Below are 6,076 nucleotides of genomic sequence, written 5' to 3' on the forward strand. Positions count from 1 at the left end.
ACGTGTAGGGGGCGGAAATATGACATCGCCGGATGTCAGCTGCCCGCCCAGATCCCTGCTTTTGCACGGAGAAATGTCCGTGTGGTCTGAGGTTGCGGGAGCTGGTGGAGCACTCAGCCCTGCATTCGATGGTCTGCGACCATCGAATGATGGGGGAGGTTCCCTTAGATGAAGGAGGCGTATTCCGTGTAAAATACACGTGCGGTCCGTTCGGCCAGCTTCTTACCGCGTACGGACGGAGTTGGCGATCCGTATGGAAGGCGGGGTTTCGTACACACGGTCCTGGCCGCATATTCGGATCCGGCCGCACCGATCAGAATAAGGCCCTATATCGATTTATCTGAACTGTATCCCTTTTGTTTAAACAAACAGCCTTTTCTTGTATTTGTTCTTCACATATTGGGCAGTATTGGGCAGTATTCAATGTCCCTAATCGCAATGTGCAGCGAATCCTGTTTAGGATTCGCTGCACATTCGCCGTGTTCCGGAGTTTTTTTTCATTAAATATATATTCATGTAAGCACATGAATAAAAATAGCATGCCCCTTCTCAGAATAAAATTCCTGATTTTTTTACACCAAATTTAAAAAAACAACAACATTATTTTAAAAGTTCACAATCCACTTCACCATGAAAAGATGGCGATTGCTACACGGTGACACACGGCGAGAGCAATTCGCCATCTTGTCATTGAATACACTCATGGCGAATCACATTGAAAAACCCATTGAAAAACCACAGGAGAGTATCAGACGGGGAATTGTCCCTCATTCACTGTTCACCGTCGGTAAAAAGTGCACATTGAATAGGGTGATTCACTTTCTGACACAAAAAAATCACCTTCCAAAGTGAAAAAAGCACAAATTCACCATGAAACATGGTGAATTTTACTCATTGAATACTGCCCATTGCTTCTTCTGTGCAGTTCCTTTTCACATGGGTAAACTGGCCATAAGGAATCCCATCTAGCCATCTTCTATGATGTTGGCTAGTATTATCGATATAGCAGTTTGAGGGCGGGATATTATAACATCCGCGGCCCCCCTTCGCCGGACATCGCATTTTTAATAACGGCATATGCTGTAACATATGCCGTTATTAACGCAAGGGACAGCTCTTGCGGTAAGAGCTGTCCCTTGCGATGCGGTGCCGGTGCTGGACTTCCGGGTCTGTGACCCGGGAGTCCATCTGCGCATGCGCAGACCCCGGCGCCGGCCGCAGGGCACGCTGGGAGGGATCCGTGACGGATCCCTCAAACAGCGCTGCGGTAAGAAGCCCATAGGCTTCTGCAGGGATTCGCCAGCTTTTGCTGGCGATTCCCTCCGCAGCGCTGACACTGCGGAGGCACAATATAGCATATAGAGATGCGGTAGAAACCCCGAAAACGGGGTTTTTACCGCATCTCTGCTATATAGAATCTCGCCCTGAATCTGTTGGCTTTCTGTGAGTTTTTGTAATGATTTTTCCTTCTTTATTATAAATATTTAAATCTAAAAATACAATTTCGTGTTGACTGACATTAAAAACTAATTTCATGTTAAAATCATTAGAATCCTGACCTTGATGTTATTAGATAACGGAAATCCCGCTTACGGGGGGTGGTTCACCCTGATTATAATTTCAATGGGGTGTATATTTGATCCACCTCCTATATACATTAAACAACATTAAACCTTCAGTCCAAAGTTTAAGGTAGTTCTTCAGATTTATATACAATTTGAATAAGAACCAACAAATGGAAATGTTCTTGTCTTTGTCCTACAGTATGTGTGCGTGCTCTTTCAGCCAACAAGTCATATATATACATATATATATATATATATATACATATATATATATATATATATATATATATATATATATATATATATATATATATATAAAACAAAGAATGACCCTGTTAGTGGGAGGCAAAAATGGAAAATAGAAACAAGAAATATAGAGAGCGCTTTCACCACTTAGTACAATTCACACCAATAATACTGGTACATAATACAGTGACCCAATACAATTAAAACCAGAATGCTTTATTAGAAGATCCACATCTGGACATTGTTTCCATTTCGGAATACGACATCAATAACCCGACGTGTTTCGTCTTGAAAAAGACTTTATCAGGGGTTTTACACTAAGTATAATATAGGAACGCTTCAAATGCGCATGGACTATCCAAAACCTTCTATTAAACACCTACGAGGTGTGATAGGTTAGTAGCTGTTGGCTGTTATGGCTTCCCCAACCGTTGGGTAAATTCTGGATCTCAGAAATCCGATAATTCGAATGTAAGGTGGAAGTGTCCACAAGTATATGGGGTGTCCGCGGCCTTCTTGGTACACCTATTTTTGGTGCGTGTATAAGGTGTCTTTATTAATACAGGACCATCCCATTTCTGAAGTACGGACGACCAAATCTGAGTAGTACTGATGACCAGATCCACAATATCAGATGCTCAGTCGAGAAGTAGATAAGATACGTGTGGGTGTAAGCTGTAGACAGCTCAGTTTCTGGTGGTAGCAGAAAGTGCAAACTGAACTGGCTGCAGCAATATTTATATATAAAAAGGACCTTCACCTAGGATGGTGAAATATGCCAAGTCACTGTGGCACCTACATTATACCTTATCAGACTGTAATGTCGGCACTTTGAAAGCTTTAGAGCATAGATAAGATCTACTGTAAACTAATGGTGTTCATTTATTAATGATAATGGGGCACTCCCCTCTGGGATACAAAAGGGCCAGGGCAAAAACCTGGTGCTATGCCTTTCTGTGGTTCATAACAATATTGAATAAAAAAATAAGTGAATATTTTGTTTTACCTCTGGAACTACAGGTCCCAGCATGCCTTCTCCGCATGCTGGTACTTGGAGAACCACAAGTACCAGCATGTAGGGCATTAAAGGACCTGCTGAAACCTGTAGTTTCACATGTAAAACAAATATTACAATAAACACAGGACAAGCAAGTTAAATGAAACACCCATATGGACTCGTATACATAATAACACACTTATACATACTTACCTACAGCCCTTCCTTCCTCTTCTCCTGTTGTAATCCATAGGGCACCTGTAAAAAAATCACACAATTGACATACTCACCCAATCCAGTGTAGATCAGTCCTCTTCTTTCCATGCAGGCATTCCAAATTTTTAAAAAATAACAAAGTGCATTACCCGAATGAGGCAAACTGATGTTTACACATGGATTCTGTTCCCCCAAATGAAGGGCCTTCACCTTACTTGAGTCACTTGGAGACATATTAGCCAATCAGGGAGCACCTGATTGGCTCAACTCCACTTCTATGGGGAAAATCCCCACAGAACATAGGCGTGCGCACGGGGGGTGCCGGGGGTGCACAGGCACCTCCTAATGACCGTCCGCCGCCAAACTCTGACTCTGAGTGACAGTCCCGCGCCGCTGCCGCCGCCGCCCAAATCACACTGATGCAGCGGGACTGTCACTCAGAGTTGGTCGAGAGCGGCTGAATGGTCGAGGTCCATGTCGGGTGGGTGCCTTCCTCCTCCAGGAGCCGAGGAGGAGAGCGGGCGCACCACTGGCCCCATCTCCTCCCCCCTCCACTGCGCCTCATTGCCACTGTGTCTGCATCAATGTCCCCCGACTAAGCGTTCCCCAAGCAGAGGTGGAGGAGCGATCAGCTCTGCACTCCCCTCTGTGACCTACATCAGCTCTGCGCTCTTCTCAGCAGGCTGTGCTCTGACTGACTGAGGAGCTGGTCTGGGAAATGCAGGGCTGTCACACTCAGCGCACACAAAGGAGGGAGTCCGGAGAGCAACCAGCAGAACAGTGGGCACTGGTAGTCCCTGCTAAATGGTATGTGACATCCAACCGTAATCACTCACACAGCAGAAGGTCAGGGCTGACACAAGGGGAAATGGTAATGTCTAGATCCCCTTGAGTTTTGACAATTGGAGGGGGACATGGCTGACACAGGGGGAAGGGGACATGGCTGACACAGGGGGGAAGAGGACATGGATGACACAGTGGGAAGGGGACATGGCTGACACAGGGGGAAAGGACAATGGTTGACATGGAGAAGGGGACAGGGCTGACACAGGGGGAAGGGGACCTGGCTGACAGGGGGAAGGGGACATGGCTGACACAGGGGGAGGGGACATGGCTGACACAGGGGGAAGGGGACAGGGCTAACACTGGGAGGGGGGACTGACACGGGGGACCCCCATGGCTGACATGGGGGACCCCCATGGCTGACATAGGGGACCCCCATGGCTGACAGAGGGACGGGCATTATAGTGTATGGCGTATGGCATAAAATTTATTGAGCATTATGGCATGTGGTATACTATGTAATTGGTGTGTGACGTGTAATAGGCTTTACGTGTAATAGGCATTTTGGTGTGTGCCTTCGGCACGCACTGTCCCTGTTCTCCATATTTTACAAAAATTTGTCAAGCCCTGGCATAATATGTAATGGACATGCATTATGTGTGTGGCATTATGTGTAATGGGCATTGCAGTATGTGGCATTATACGGCACGCACTGTTCCTATTTCTGATATGTGTGTGTGGGGGGAGAATGGTTCATTCTGAAGTGTATATATAAATAAGTCACCTTCTATTTAGTTTGCATTGATGCCCAATAGGCATTGATGGACACGCCCAGTAGGCGGTGCAGGATAGGCCCCTCCAATCGTGCACCCCCTAACAAAATGGGCTGCGCACACCTATGCCACAGAAGAATATATTTGGGAAAATGCAGTTTACCACAATTATAAAATATGGAAAACCACAAGCTTTTCCCACTCATGCTTAAGAGGGGAAACCACTTAAGAACTCTTTATTTTACTTTTACATAAAGAAACGCTATAAGGATCTGACTGATCCATGCATGCTTCTCCAGACATTCCAGTTAAAATGTGGTCTATTTGAAACGTGCATTTTGAGCCTGATTCACAGCAGTGTTTGCAAAAAAGAATGTTGGAAAAGTTCCATGTGGTTGTGCATTTGGAAAATCCTGCCAAGTTCGGACGATGGTCTGTTGATTTGTACAAGTCTGTTGATTTACATTTGTATCTGAGCAAACTCTGTCATGTTTTGTGTTTGGTAAATTATCAAGATGCATTTTTCGGCTGAAAATGTTCTTGAATGAACGCAGACTTTAGTAAATGTATTAGACATTCTGGACACATAGTTAGACTTTCTGGACACATAGCGCCTTATTCTAGTTCACTATTAGAGGCAAATTCCTTCTTAGCTGGACAAAACCATGTGCACTGCAGGTGGGGCAGATGTAACATGTGCAGAGAGAATTAGATTTGGGTGAGTTATTTTGTTTCTGTGCAGGGAAAATACTGACTGCATGATTTTACACTTCAATGTAGATCTCACTTTGAAGAAAAACCCCACCCAAATCTAATTCTCTCTGCACAAGTTACATCTGCCCCACCCGCAGTGCACATGGTTTTGTCCATCTAAGAAGGATTTTGTCAGAAAGAATGGACTAGAATAACCCCCCATGTGCACTGCAGGTGGGGCAGATGTAACATGTGCAGAGAGAATTAGATTTGGGTGGGGTTTTTCTTCAAAGTGAGATCTATATTGCAGTGTAAAAATAAAGCAGTCAGTATTTACCCTGCACAGAAACAAAATAACTCACCAAATCTAATTCTATCTGCACCTGTTACATCTGCCCCCCTGCAGTGCATTGCTCTGCGCGCTTCAATTCGGTGATATAGGAGTGCAGCAATAATGAGGAAGATAATTACATTATCTGCTTCGTTAACCCTTTCCTACAACTATGATACTTTGGGGGAAATTGACTAAGATGTGTATTCTACTTCACATGTGATGTTGCTAAGGGCAAACAATCAGAATCTACTTCTTATTTATTTAGCACCCTCTAGAACAGGGGTGGCCAACCCACGGCTCTCGAGCCGCATGCGGCTCTCCCCCTGTTAAAGTGCGGCTCCTGCATTTATCCCTTGAGTGGTGGCTTTTGCTGGGGCAGGACAAACCTACCTGCCCCAGCAAAACCCACCACAGGACATTGGAAACCCCCCCCTGCCCCCCCCCCCCCCCCACTCATCTCCGCTCCGGC

This window comes from Crinia signifera, chromosome 1 (genome assembly GCF_055691185.1).
Source record: "Crinia signifera chromosome 1, ASM5569118v1, whole genome shotgun sequence".
NCBI lineage: Eukaryota > Metazoa > Chordata > Amphibia > Anura > Myobatrachidae > Crinia > Crinia signifera.